Source organism: Oncorhynchus nerka, unplaced genomic scaffold (assembly GCF_034236695.1).
Source record: "Oncorhynchus nerka isolate Pitt River unplaced genomic scaffold, Oner_Uvic_2.0 unplaced_scaffold_933, whole genome shotgun sequence".
Classification (NCBI taxonomy): domain Eukaryota; kingdom Metazoa; phylum Chordata; class Actinopteri; order Salmoniformes; family Salmonidae; genus Oncorhynchus; species Oncorhynchus nerka.
In genome coordinates, this window is record NW_027040373.1 from 182,501 (window position 1) to 197,500 (window position 15,000).

A 15,000-nucleotide genomic window follows, 5' to 3' on the forward strand; every position below is an offset into this window, starting at 1 on the left:
GTTAGGAGGAGGAGGGAGGGGGAGATAGAGGAGGAGAAGAGGTGGAGGAGGAGGGGAGGAGATAGAGGAGGAGATAGAGGAGGAGATAGAGGAAGAGATAGAGGTTAGGAGATAGAGGAGGAGATAGAGGACAGAGGAGGAAATGGAGGAGTATGTATGTTAGGAGGAGATAGAGGAGGAGGAGGAGGGAGATGGAGATGGGAAGGCGAGAGAGGAGGGGTAGAGATAGAGGAGGAGGAGGGAAGATAGTGGAGGAAGAGGAGAAGGGGAGGAGGGGAGAGGGAGGAGGAGATAGGAGATGGAGGAGATAGAGGAGGAGGGGGAGGATATGGAGATAGTGGGAAGACAAGAGGAGGAGTGGGAGGTAGAGGAGAGGAGGAGTTGGAAGGGGGAGGTGGAGATAGTGGAGGAAGAGGAGTTAGAGGAGGAGTGGGAGAGGAGGAGGAGATAGGAGGAGGATATAGAGGATGGAAGGAGGTAGAGTAGGATGAGATATAAATGGAGGAGGAGAAGGGAGGAGGAGGAAGAGGACATGGAGGAGTGAGGTGGGAGGGAGGGGAGATAGAGGAGGAGGTGGAGATAGAGGAGGAGATGGAGGAGGAGGGAGAGGAGGAGGAGGAGGAGATAGAGAGATGGAGGAGAGGAGGAGGGAGGGAGATAGGAGGAGGGATGTAGAGGTAGAGGTGGAGATAGAGATGGAGGAGGAGGGGAGGTGGAGATAGTGGAGGAAGAGGAGATGGAGGAGGAGGAAGAGATAGAGGAGGAGGAGTTGGAGGGAGGAGTGGAGATTAGAGGAGGAGGGGAGGTTGAGATTGTGGAGGAGAAGAGGAGATGGACGAGGAGGTAGAGATAGAGAAGGAGATAGAGAGGAGATAGAAGGGGAGGGAGGTAGTGGAGATGGAGGGGGAGGGGGAGGTGGAGATAGAGGAGAGATAGAGAAGGAGATGGAGGAGGTGGAGATAGAGGAGGAGATAGAGAAGGAGATGGAGGAAGATGGAGATGGAGGAGGGGAGGAGGTGGAGATAGAGGAGGAGATAGAGAAGGAGGGGGAGGTAGAGATAGAGAGGAGATGGAGGTTGGAAGTGGGAGGTGGAGATTGTGGAGGAAGAGGAGTAGGGAGGAGATGGAGGAGAGGAGGGGGAGGTGGAGAGGATGGAGAGATGGAGGAGATAGAGGAGGGGAGGTGGAGATATAAATGGAGGAAGGGAGAGGAGGTACAAGGAGGACATCCAGTGTGGATTGGAGTCAACATGGGCCAGCATAGAGATGGGAAGATGACACTTTGTAGAATCCATGAGCTGAACAATTGAGGCTAGAGAGAGAGAAACAGAGAGACATAGGGAGAAGATAGAGAAACAGAGACAGAGAGAGATGGAGGAGGAGGTAGAAGAGAGGAAGAGTTGGAGAGAGAGGAGAGATTAGAGAGAGAAGAGAGACAGAGATACAGAGAGAGAAGATAGAGGGAGAGAGATAGAGAGGAGATAGAGGAGAAGATAGAGAGGAGGAGAGGAGAGTGAGAGACAGGAGGAGAAGATGGAGGGAGGTGGAGATGGAGATAGAGAGAGGTGGAGATAGAGGAGGAGATAGAGAGGAGAAACAGAGAGAAGATAGAGAGAGAAACAGGAGATGGAGGGAAGGTGGAGAGAGACAGAGAGTGGAGATAGAGGAGAGAAACAGAGGAGAGAGAGTGGAGAGAGAGAAGATGGAGAGAGAGAAACAGAGAGAGAGTGGAGGAAGATAGAGAGATAGAGGAGGAGATGGACAGAGAGAGGAGAGATTGTGGAGAAGAAGAGAGAGATAGAGGGAGGGAAACAGTGGAGACAAGGGAGAGAGAGGTACAGAGAAGGATAGAGAGTAAACATTAGGTCAACATGGGCCAGCATCCCTGTTGAGGCCTTTCGACACTTTGAGAGAGAATCATAGAGCTGAGGAACAGGCTAGAGAGAGAGAGAAACAGAGAGACATATGGAGAGAAGATAGAGAAATAGAAACAGAGAAGAGAAGAGAGAGAAGAGAGAGAAGAGAGAGAGAGCAGAGAGAGAGAGAGAAAGAGAAGAGAGAGAGGAGAGATGCAGAGAGAGAAAGATAGAGAGAGGGAGAGAGAGAGAGAGAGAGGGATACAGAGAGAGAAGATAGAGAGAGAGAGAGAGAAGATAGGAGAGAGAAATAGAGAGAGACAGAGAGAGAGAGAAGATAGAGAGAGAACAGAGAGACAGAGAGAGAGAGAGAGAGAGAGAGAGAGAGAGAGACAGAGAGAGAGAGAGAGAGAGACATTCTCCAAGCTTCAGAAAGAAGGCTCTTTGTGTAAGGGACAGTGAGATCTTCTCCTTAGAGAAACCTGTTCTTGGCACCTTCTAAAATGAGGAACATATAAATGAAGTCTTCTGGAAGCTACTGACGTTGGGGTCCCACTAATGAATCCTCATTCTCTAATTAGTCCACTTCAGGCCCTTGTCTAAAGTAGTAATTATATATGGAATAGGGTTGTAGTATAAAGTGAAAATTATATAGGAATAGGCTGTATATAGTAGTGGCACTATATAGGGCTGTATATAAGGTAAAATACTATAGAACAGGGCTGTAGTATAAGTAGTGTACTAGGTCAGAATAAAGTAGTGAATTATAGAATAGGCTGTAGTATAAGTAGTGTACTATAAATGTAGAATAAAGTAGGTGTACCATAGAAAAATAGGCTGTAGTATGCTAGTGTACTATATAGAGAATAGGGGCTATAGTATAAAGTAGTGACTATATAGGGAATAGGCTGTAGTATGCAGTACTATATAGGAATATATTGGAAAGATAAAAAGTAGCAACTATATAGGCTGAAATTTAATTCAAAGTAGTGCACCACATAGGAATAGGGCTAAAGATAAAGTAGGCACTATAGAATAGGCTGTAGCATGTTAGTACTATATAGGAATAGTGTCAGTATAAAGTAAAGGTACTATATAAAACAGCTAGCATGTTAGTGCACTATATAGAATAGTATTGTAGTATAAAGTAGCGCACTATATAGGGAATAGGGCTGTGTGAATGCATGGTGTACTATATAGGGAATAGGCTGTAGTATAAAGTATGCACTTATATGAATGAATGGTGCATAAAGCAGCATCATATAGGCTGTAGTATAAAGTAGCAACATATAAGGAATAGGGCTGTATAAAGTATGCAATTATATAGGAATAGGGAACATTTGGGACAGACCCTATATTCTTTCTTCCTAGTATATAATGTGGTTAGTGATGTCAAATGCTTCTGCAACGCTGAGTGTAAGCACACAAACACACACACACACACACACACACACACACACACACACACACACACACACACACACACACATATACACACACACACGGGGCGTACTCTAAGTTGAATGACAAGTCTGCTTATACATTGACTAAATGTCGGGAGAGAGGAGGAGGAGGAGAGGGAGGAGGAGGGAGGAAGAAGAGAGTGGGGAGGGAGGAGAGGAACAGGAAGAGGAAAAGAGGAGGGAGGAAGGGTAGAGGAGGAGGAGGAGGTAGAGGACCAGACACAAAGTGAATGATATTTTTATTTATCTCCTCCTTCGTTTTTACTGCTCTTTGACCTCTCTCTCTGTCTCTCTCTGTCTCTGTTCCCTTCTCTGTCTCTCTCTGTCTCTTGTCTCTCTCTCTCTCTCTCTCTCTGTCTCTCTCTCCTCTGTCTCTCTCTCTCTGTCTCTCTCTGCTCTCTCTCTCTCTCTCTCTCTCTGTCGTTTCCTCTCTCTCTCTCTCTCTCTCTCTCTCTATTTCTATTTCTCTCTCCCTGCTTCCTCCCTCTCTTTCTCCTGCCCTCTCGTCTCTGTCTCTCTCTGCTCCTCCTGTCTCTCTCTCTCTCTGTTTCTCTCTGTCTTCTCTCTGACCTTCTCTGACTTTCTCTGCCTCTCTTCTGTCTCTCTCTCTCTCTGACCTCTCTCTCTCTCTCTCTCTCTCTCTCTCTCTGTCTCTCTCTCTCGTCTCTCTCTCTCTCTCTCTCTCTCTCTCTCTCTCTTTCATCTCTCTTCCTCCCTCGCTTCCTTCCCTCTTCCTCGTCTCTCTCTGTCTCTCTGTCTCTCTTCTCTCTCTGCTCCTCTTCTCTGTTCTCTCTCTTCTCTCTCTGCCTCTTCTCTCTCTCTGTCTCTCTCTCTGACCTCTCTCTCTCTCTCTCTCTGTCTCTCTCTCTCTCTCTCTCTCTGTCTCTCTCTCTCTCTCTCTCTCTCTCTCTCTCTCTCTCTCTGTCTCTCTCTGACTCCCTCTCTGCCCTCTGTCTCTGCCTTCAACCCTCTCTCTCTCTCTGTCTCGCTCTCTCTCTCTCTCTCTCTCTCTCTCTCTCTGTCTCTCTCTCTCTCTCTCTCTCTCTCTCTCTGTCTCTCTCTGACTCTCTCTCTCTCTCTCTTCTGCCTCTCAACCCTGTCTCCTGCCCTCTTCCTCTGTCTCTCTCTCTGACTCTCTCTCTCCTGTCTCTCTCTCTCTCTCTCTCTCTCTCTCCTCTCTCTCTCTGTCTCTCTCTCTGTCTCTCTCTCTCTTTCTCTATCTCTCCTCCCTCGCTTCCCTCCCTCTCTTTTCTTCCTAGTCTCTTATTCATTCCTCTCTCTTCCTCTCTCTCTCTGTCTCTCTCTCTCTCTCTCTCTCTCTCTCTCTCTCTCTGTCTCTCTCTCTCTCTCTCTCTCTCTTTCTATATCTCTCTCTCTCCTCGCTCCTCCCTTCTCTCTCCTGTCTCTCTGTCTATCTCTCTCTCTCTCCCATCATCTGCCTCTATGTTTCCTCATCCTCTCCTCAATTTCTCTTTTTCTCTCATCCCTTCCTCCTGTCTCTTCCTCTCCTCTCTCCATCTTCTCCTTCTTCCTATTTCTCTCCTCCTCCTCCTTCCACCCTCCCTCCAGTGGAGATGGAGGAGCTGAAGCTCAGTGTACAACGGGGATCCAGTCACCATGAGAAGAACGAGGTAGATGTCCACGCTGGACGTTGACAACATGGCCGGAGTGTTTATGCGGCTGGCTACCGCAATGGGACTGTCTCGTCACTTTCATATCACATTCTACTGGAGGTTGAGATACTGTTTCATCTGAGTCTAATGGGAACAATGGGGACTACTGTTCTCTATAAGCAGGGCAAGACCAAAATAGGAAGTTAGAAGTTATGCCAGCTAGGGGCCAGGGCAGTGACTTACTGGCCAGGTGGCAGTGCAGCTGTAAAGTAGCCAGGCCAGTGGCAGGCAGCAGGGGCAGGGCAAACAGGGGGCAGGGTGCAGGGCTCCAAAGCCGCAGAAAATAGGGCCCAAAATAAAAGAATATATTGTATACGCAGAAGAAAAAGAAAGCAGAAATAAAGGTAAAGAAAATAAAGAAAGAAATGAAAATAGCAGAAATAAAGAAGAAATAGGGTGTCAGGGGCAAAGAAAGAAGAAAAGCACAATAGGAAATAGTAGTATGTAGGGAGAGTAAACTGCTCAATTGAGTCCAAGTACGAACAATCGACTACTGTCTTCATAAATATGGTAAGATCAAAGTCGGTGCAAAATAGGGCAGGGTAGCTACGTAGGTTGTAATAGGTGCAGAAAGCTAGGGTTAGTAGTGTGCTAGTGGGGTAGTGAAATAAAGTAGTGTAATAGTTAGTAAAGGTGGCAGTGGTAGTAGAGCAACGTTCATTTGAGTCTGCACGAACATTCGCATCACTGTTTCTATATTATATGATCAGCAAGATAATATAAAGAAAGAAAGAAAATACGGAAGAAAAGGTGCTGTGTCATGCAAAAAGAAAAGAAATAGGCAGGGCTAGGTAGGGTTAGGGGTATGTGGTATGTGAATGTAGGGTACAAAGAAGAAAAAGAAAGAAAATAAAGAAAAGAAAATAGCAGTACAGGTGGTGGTACATTAACAAATAATGCACGTGGTTGGTAGAGGAGAAGGGATAGGGCTGTTATGATTGGTGTGGAGGCAATAGCTGGGGCATTAGGGATAAAATGGGGCAATAGGAGCCAGGGTCAAAATAGGGGAGCGAAATGGGGTATTGTGAGGTGACTAGCTAAAGTATTAGATTAGGGTCAGCATTAGGAGGTGACTAGTCAGGCATTAGGAGAACAAAGGGTAATAGGTGGATAAGAAATAAAAGAAGATAGGCTGGGGGTATTAGGGAGTGAGGGGCTAGTATTAGGATAGGGCTGGGTGAAAGGAGGAGGTTGTGTATTAGGAAGGTAGGGGCTAGAGAGGGAGAGGGGCTGGGGTATATATAGGGCTGTAGTTGGAGGAGGGGTCAGTATTAGGGAGAAGGGGAGATGAGGTTGGGGTATTAGGAGTAGTTGTGAGAGGGAGGCGAGGGGGCTGGGGGTATTAGGGAGGTGACGGTTGTATTAGGAGCTAGGGCCGGGCTTAGGGGGAGGTGACGGGCTGGGGGTATTAGGGTGTAGGGCTAGTTATTGGGGATAGGGTTGGGGTATTAGGGAGGTAGGGCTGCGTATTAGGGAGGTGAGGGGCTGGGGTAATAGGGAGGAAGGGGAGTGAGGGGAGGGGTCAGTATTAGGGAGTAGGGGCTGTGGGAGAGTGGGAGGAGGGGCCAGTATTAGGGAGGTAGGGGGCTGGGGAGAGGGAGCGGAGGGGCTAAAGCAGAGAGGGCTGGGAGAGAGAAGGAGGCTGGGGGTGAATAGGGAGGTGAGGCTTGTGGAGAGGAGGAGGGGCTGGGGGTATTAGGGAGGGGCTGTGAGAGGGAGGTGAGGGGGCTGGGGGCAATAGGGGGAGTGCAGGGGCTGGGGGAGAGGGCAGGAGGGCTGGGGGTATTAGGGGGAGGTAGGGGCTGGGAGGAGGTGAGGGGCTGGGGTATTAGGGAGTGTAGGGCTGGGGAGGAGGGGGAGAGGGCTGGGGTATTAGGGAGGTAGGGCTGTGAGAGGAGGAGGGGCTGGGGCATTAGGGAGGTGAGGGAAGGTGAGAGGGAGGGAGGGGCTGTATTAGGGGGAGGTAAAGGAGAGGTGGGGGAGGTGAGGGGCTGGGTGGCTACGGAGGTAGGGGCTGTGAGTAGGGAGGTGAGGCTGGGGCATTAGGGAGGTAGGGCTGTGGAGGAGGTGAGGGCTGGGTACAGGGAGGAATGGGGAGAGGGGAGATGAGGGCTGGTGAGAGGACACAGTAGCAATATTCATTTCAATACAGAACACGCCCATAATTATGTTAAATGTTCAGAGAAATGAGAGATGAGCCAGATGCTGAGTCAGTTTCGATACTTAATGTGATCCTGATGAATGATCCTCATTGGAAGGAGAATACATGGGTCATAGTCACACTTGGTGAAGAGCAGGACTTTAGAGAACAGTCAGACTTCAATGCGATCCATAGATGATATCTGTGTTCTTCTTTCTTCTCTTCTTCTCTTCTCTTCTTTCGCTCGCCCCTTCCTCTCTCTGTGATTTGGAGTTATCCATTTACGTCACATCACAGCAGCAATTGTGGAGCTGATTTTTAGTTCCTCAGCTAACATGTTGAAGCTCATCAAGTCAGCCAAACAGATGACCAACATGTCCAACCTTGTTCACACTAGGATTAATTCCCTGCCATGCTGAATTCATGCATCGGTGGCCCATGATCATGATATGATGGCTGAGAGCGTTTTTCTTCTCTCAATTTTTTAATTTTGATTCAAAACACATTAATAACTACACATCGGGATATAAATGGTTTTTTAAATCGATGAGGATGGTTCTTTCTTATTTTACAACACATTACAACCATAAATAAGGATACAAATGCATTTCTAATCATTAAAAACAATATATATTTTTATTTATTTAACTTTTATTTAACAAGTCAGGTTATTTTAAATATATATTTTATTTATTTAACAAGTCAGTTATTTAAATATATATTTTGATTTTAAGGTAACTTCATCTATCACGACAATCGAAGCTACGCCTAAAGAGGTGATTCATTTATGATACAGACTCTCCAGGCTGCATCTTGGCCAACCGACACAAAGCATCTCACCTGAATAACTATCTTCCAAGGCGGACAAAGCACTTCTGACCCTCAACGAAGTCAAACCTTAAATCAGGAGGTAACATGGGTGATGTGGATCAGCCAGACCAACCAGCCAAACCCAGAGGCCTGTGGAAGAAGTCCGGGACACAATGCGGCAGAGGGTCCAGGTGTTGTCCGGGTCTCGACATGCTGCCTCCACCCCGCATCTCCATGAAGACTAACGATACCTCCGGAGGAAGAAACACTCAGACATCGACTGCTCCAGCCGAGGAGTGAGGCGGTTCGTACTGTGACCCAGAAAACAACAAGCACCCGAAGAACAAGGACGGATTAAAAGACAGCTGCCTGCCCAAATACCCGAGGACCGTAGCTACGTGAGAGCTGTCCCACAGCAAGACCAAGCAGGGCATGGAGGGGTGGAGAGTGGGAGGACAGACAAGGACAGATCTACACTATAGACTCAGAACTCACCCAACCCCCCTGATCCTTTACACTACCGCGAGAGTCGGGTGGTCACCACCGCAATTTTACCTGGACTACCCAGAGATCTACTCTGACCACAACGACAACCAGGAAGTGTCAGGATCAGCCAATCATCCACCTCAACTCGCCCTCGCCTGTGCACCACGCCGGACGTGGACCTGCTCCCTCTGGACTCCACTTACTCCAAACACTGTCGGCGTGAAGGATAAGAGCTTGTCCCTGTCGCCCCACGAGACCAACTACTGTTCCAAACAGACCCATCAGCGCTCTGTCTGTCCAAGCTCCCTGCCAGTAGCAGCGCGAGCACCGGGTCACTACACGACAACACGTTTTCTGTCGCCGCGCCGCGAGCCGTCGCGCGCTCTCGTCATTTGATAAACCGCTGCTATAAGCGTGCTCTGGCACTGCTAACCCCCGCCCACACATCAGTGGAAGACCAGCTGCTCCAGGACGCCCTGCCACCGACCAGGAATGATGCATCAACATCAGGACGAGATGTCCGCCACCATTGGCCTAGACTGCTGACTTAGTCCTGCACTGGGCCCAGAAGAGAAACCGCTATGGTGAGGTCCTCCCACTCAACACTGGCTCGACAACATCATGCTGGAGTTTAAAGATCTGGGGGCGTCCCGGCTCGCCTCCGCTAGCCCTCAGCATGAGAAAGCATCTGCTGCCTTCTGGACGACTTCTACGCTAACCTGTTCAGCTGTGCCTCAGGCCTATGGTTGTTGGCCTCCAGGTCTAGTGCTGTTCAATCCTGAGGACAATGAAACGGAGCAAGTCAAAGTACCTCATCACGCCTCTGACAACCTCTTTCATATGCTGCTTGAGGGATGATGCCACATACTCGTCCACGACGCAGCCTCCAGACATTTACAAGCAGCTGAGAGGAGGGAGGAGGAGGCTCCTTTCAAATACTAACATGTTCTAAAACAATTTGGGTGATCCTCGTAATAAATCCGGCCGCCTTAATGTTCTGGACGGAGTGGGACGGATACCAGCCAATGACATGTACATTACAGAGCATGATGCCTTATAATGGTCAATATTGAGTTCATCAGCCTACATCGCGAGGGGTATTAAACCTGGCCCAGCAGTTCAGCAATAGACGGCTCATAAGAAGATACCCAGTCTGGGTTTTACTAATTCACTTAATGATTATAATTATTAGTAGGTTATTACCAAGTCTTTCTGCCGGTTTATTATAGTTTGCAACTATCTACTATCCACTTAGGATGCCATAGACACACTTCTTCTTCTGCTACTACAACTACTACTACCATTACTACTATAGCCAGATACCACAAAAACCAGAGTTGAAGCCTTCCTCTCTTCACTAATCTCTGTTCCTTTCCAGGTAGAATTGAGATCTTCTTTCTTCTTTCTCTTCTCTCTCTCTGTCTACTGACTCTGTTCCTCTCAGGAGTTGTAGATCTTCTCTCTGCCTGATTCTCTGCCCTTCCAGGAGTTGTAGTGAGAGGTTTGGCCCGCCGCAGGATTCATGGACAAACAGACAGACAGACTGTAGGGAGAGAGAAATGAGAGAGAGAGAAAGAGGGAGAGGAATCAGGAGAGAGAGAGAGAGAGGAGGAGGAATTTGTGAGAGAGAGAGACATAGGGAGGAGGAATCAGGAGAGAGAGCAGAGTGAGGAGGAATCTCAGGAGAGAGAGAGACAGAGAGAGAGAACTAGAGAGAGAGAGAGAGAGGGAGGACCAGGAGAGAGAGAGACAGAGAGGAGGGAGGAATTAGAGTAGAGAGAGATAGAGAGGAGGAGAATTCGGGAGAGAGAGAGAGAGAGAGGGGGAGGAATCAGAGAGAGAGATAGAGAGAGAGGAGGAATTGTGATGAGAGAGATAGAGAGGAGGAGGAATTTGGGAAAGATAAATAGAGAGGGGAGTAACTGGAGAGATAAGAGAGGAGAAAAGAATTAGGGAGAGAGAGAGGAATCAGGAGAGAGAGAAATAGAGAGAGAGAATCGTTGAGAGAGAGAGATAGAGAGAGAGGGAATGAGGGGAGAGAGAGAGAGAGAGGAGATTAGAGAGAGATGGAGAGGAGAGACTACAGAGAGAGAGAGAGGAGGAGGGATTTGTGGAGAGGTAGGATGAGAGGAGGAGGGAGGAATTGTGCAGAGATGAGATAGAGAGAGAGGAATCAGGATGAGATAGAGATAGAGAGAGAGATAGAGATTGAGGAGAGAGAGAGCAGAGAGGAGGGAGGAATTAGAGAGAGAGAGAGACAGAGGGATGAGGAATGAGGAGAGAGATAGAGGAGTGGAACTATGGGAGAGAGAGAGATATAGAGAGGGAGAAATTAGAGAGAGAGAGAGAGGAGTAGAATCGAGGAGAGAGAGATAGAGAGAGGAGCAGAGGGCATGCATGAGGAGAGAGAGAGATAGAGATGGAGAGAGGAGCAGAGACGCACAGAGAGCGAGGAGGAAATCAGGAGAGAGAGAGGTGAGAGGATGGGAATCGAGGAGAGAGATGGAGAGAGATGGAGGATTAGGAGAGAGAGAGAGGGAGCGAGGGACCAGAGATTGATAGATAGAGAGGGTAGAGATTGAGGATCAGAGAGGAGAGAGGATGAGAGAGCAGGAGGAATCAGGGAGATAGACGAGAGAGAGGAGAGAGTGAGATGAGGAGAGAGAGACAGAGAGAGGAGGGAGCAGGAGAGGGATAGAGAGGAGGGAGAATTTGAGTGTAGAGATAGAGAGGAGGAGGAATTGGGAAAGATGCTAAATAGAGAGGGGAGGAATTTGGAGAGAGATAGGTTAGAGAGGAGAAAGAATTGAGAGTAGAGAGGGAGGAATCAGGAGAGAGAGAAAGGAGAGGAGGAGGAATCAGGAGAGAGAGATAGAGAGAGAGGAATTAGGGAGAGAGAGAGGGAGGAGGAATCAGAGAGAGAGATGGAGAGGAGAGGATCAGAGAGAGAGGAGGAGGAATCTCAGGAGAGAGATAGAGAGATAGAGAGGCAGAGGGAGGAATCAGAGAGATAGAGATAGAGAGGAGGAGTAACCGAGAGAGATAGAGGAGGAGGAGGAATCAGGGAGAGAGAGAGATATAGTGAGGAGGAATCGAGAGAGATAGAGGGAGAGAATCAGGAGAGAGAGAGATATAGAGGAGAGAATCAGAGAGAGATAGAGAGAGAGAATCAGAGAGAAAGATATAGAGAGAGAGGAACTAAGAGAGAGAGAGATAGAGAGGAGGGAGGATTCAGGAGAGAGATAGAGAGGAGGAGAATTGTGGAGAGAGAGATATAGAGAGATGGGGAATCAGGGAGAGAGATAGAGAGAGGAGGATCAGGGAGAGAGATGGAGAGGAGAGAATTGTGAGATAGATAGAGAGGAGAAGGAATCAGGAGAGAGAGAGATAGGGAGAGCAGGGAGGAATCAGGAGAAAGGATAGAGAGGAGAAGGAATCAGGAGAGAGAGAGGGGGAGAGCAGGAGGAATTCAGGAGAGAGAGAGAGAGAGAGGAGAGTGAATCGAGGGAGAGAGAGAGAGAGAGAGAGAGAAAGAGAGAGAGAGAGAGAGAGAGAGAGGGAGGAGGAATTGTGAGAGAGAGAGAGAGAGGTGGAATCAGAAGCCAGGAGAGAAAGAGACAAGAAGGACTGGGAGTAAAGAGAAAGAGGGCAATTAGGAATCAGGATAGAGAGATAGACAGAGGAGAAATCAGGAGAGAGAGAAGAGAGAGTAGGGAATCAGGAGAGAGAGATAGAGAGGAGGAGGAACCAAGGGAGAGAGAGAGATAGAAGAGAGGGAGGGAGGATTCAGGAGAGAGATATAGAGAGTGATGGGGAATTATGGAGAGAGATAGAGAGGAGATTCAGGAGAGAGATGGAGAGGAGGGGGAGGAATCAGGAGACAGATAGAGAGGAGAAGGAATCAGAGGAGAGAGAGCAGAGAGCAGGGAGTGGAATTGTGAGAAAGCTTATAGAGAGGAGAAGGAACCAGGAGAGAGAGAGGATAGAGAGCAGGAGGAATCAGGAGAGAGAGAGAGTTAGAGAGGAGGCTGATCTGAATTGCTTCTTCATCCCCTCCTTCTCACTCCTCCCTCCTCCTCCCCCTCTCCCTCCTCCCCTCTGTGCCAACACCCCGCTGGTCTGTCTAGCTAGTTCATGTTCGTGACTTTGGTAACAGTATGAACGACACAGGGAGACTCACAGAGACAGGAGGAAACAGTGGTAGCTCAACCCAGGGAGAGAAGAAGAGAAGAGGGGGACAGACAGCCTAATAGAGAGATGGAGAGAGAGGAGAGAGAGGAGAGGGAGAGGAGAGGAGAGGAGAGGAGAGGAGAGGAGAGAGAGAGGGGCAGGGACAGGGGAGACAGACAGCCTGCCAGATGGTTGGTGTTTGAGGTGGCCACTTACGCCTCTATCATGACAAATATGGCCACCAGCATATCTGGCAGGGAGAGAGAGAAGAGGAGAGAGCGAGAGAGCGACAGAGAGAGAGAGAGAGAGAGAGAGAGAGAGAGAGAGAGAGAGAGAGAGAGAGAGAGGATAGAGAGAGAGAGAGACAGAGGGCCAGAGAAGAGAGAGAGAGCGAGACAAGGTAGAGAGAGAGAGAGACGAGAGAGAGAGAGACAGAGAGAGAGACACAAGAGAGAGAGCTATAAACAGAGAAAGAGGAAGAAGTCGGTCCTGGTTTGACATGGCTCTGTGAAGAGTGATGGCTGGGTAGAGCTAGCTTAGTGAGGAGCTGGGTAGAGCTGGCCGTGAGGGAGCTGGGGTAGAGCTAGTATGAGTGAGCTGGCGAGAGCTAGCTTTAGTGAGGAGCTGGGCAAGAGCTAGCTTAGTGAGGAGGGCTGGGCAGAGCTAGCCTTAGTGAGGGCTGGGTAGAGCTAGCATTAGTGATGGCTGGAGTAGATCCTAGTCTCAGCGAGAGCTGGGCAGAGCTAGCTTAGTGAGGGCTGGGCAGAGCTAGCTTCGGTGAGGGCTGGGTAGAGCTAGCCCAGTGAGAGCTGGGCAGGAGCCAGCTAATGAGGCTTTGGCAGAGCTTTGCTAGAGCTGAGGGGCTGAGTAGAGCTAGCTTAGGTGAGGAGCTGGGTAGAGCCAGCTCAGTGATGAGCTGGGTAGGTCTAGGTTCAAAGGGAGGGCTGGGCAGAGCCAGCTTAGTGAGGGAGCTGGTAGAGCTAGCTTAGTGAGGGCTGGGTAGAGCTAGCTTAGTGATGGCTGGGTAGAGCACTAAGCCTAGTGAGAAGCGTGGCAGAGCTCAGCCTAGCTGGGTAGAAGCATAGCTTAGCGAGAGGGCTGAGAGCTAGCATAACGCAGAGCTTGAGCGGAGCTAGTTCAGCAGTGCTGCAGAGCCAGCTTAGTGAGGGCTGGGTAGAGCCAGCTTATGAGGCTGGGCAGGAGCCAGCTATGAGTGAGGCCGGGCAGAGCCAGCTCAGTGAGGGCTGGGCAGAGCTGGGCCTAGTGAGGGCTGGGTAGAGCTTCCGTGGGATGGCTGGCAGAGCCAGTCCATGAGGGCCTGGGCAGATGCTAGCTTAGTTGAGGGACAAAAGTGTTTAGCTTAGTGGAGTGGCTGCAGCAGGAGCCGGGCTTAGTGAGGGCTGGGTAGAGCTAGCTCAGTGGTGGGCAGAGTCAGCTTAGCTGAGCTGGGTAGAGCCAGCTTAGTGAGGGCTGGCAGAGCTAGCTTGAAGGGAGTGGCTGGGCAGAGCTTTAGCTGAAGTGAGGGCTGGGTAGAGCTTGCTGAGGGGCACGCCAGGTCAGGAATGGGTTGTGGGACTTGTGGTTTTATACACTTTGGGAGTGGTAGTTTAGTGCAACTCAGGGAAAGCACAGGTGAAAGGGAAAACCTGCCGGTGAGGGGATTCTGGGGTATTTTTTGATTAGTGACTGCACATAGAAAATATAGCAATCCTTGCTTTTTCTTCTTTTAAAAATTCTCTCAAGACTAAATTTAGTCTTAACGTAATAATGACTCTGCTATTTCAGATCTCTTATCCTCCTTCCATCTTCCCGAAGTTATAATGTTTTTAAATATTCACTCAGCTTAATTATTTAGCATGGGTGCTATATTCAGGGTGTGGGTTGGCACCACTTTTGTTCAACTCTAAATGATCGTCTGGTCTCGCCGTGAACTATCAACGGAGATTAGCCTGCTGTCTGGAGGAGAAAATAAACGGACCTGAGTTTTAGTAACAGTTTTGGATTCTGCTTCTTCTTCTTCCCTCAAACAAAGAGGAGGAGGAGGGGAGAGGTGGCCAGCGAGGCGGGGGCCAAGCCCCTCTCGAACGGCGCGCGGTTTAACGTTCTCGCCTTCCTCACGCCGCCGAACGCTCTCTCTCTCTCTTCTCTCTCAACTTCGCCACGGACAGGAGCTGGTTGTGTTTCTTTTTGTTGTCTTTCTATCCCCTTGGAAACAGGAGTACTTCGCACCTCCACGACAACACGTTGTTGTTGCTATCGGACATTTACGACTCACAACTTTTTTTTTTTTTTTGTAATTCGAAAACTGTTTGTGTGTCAGGCAAGGTCAGGCCTCTCAAAGTTCTGTCTCCGTTCTTGTCTCCTCCACCCCCAACCTCGGGACTGAGGACTGCTGGAGGAAA

The 15,000-nt window shown here is 49.1% G+C and overlaps 1 pseudogene; it reads left to right on the forward strand.

Moving 5' to 3' along the window:
* Positions 1-8,824, forward strand: part of LOC115123859 (glutamate receptor ionotropic, NMDA 2A-like) — a 100,042-nt pseudogene extending 91,218 nt beyond the window's left edge.
* The last annotated feature ends 6,176 nt before the right edge of the window (positions 8,825-15,000 follow it).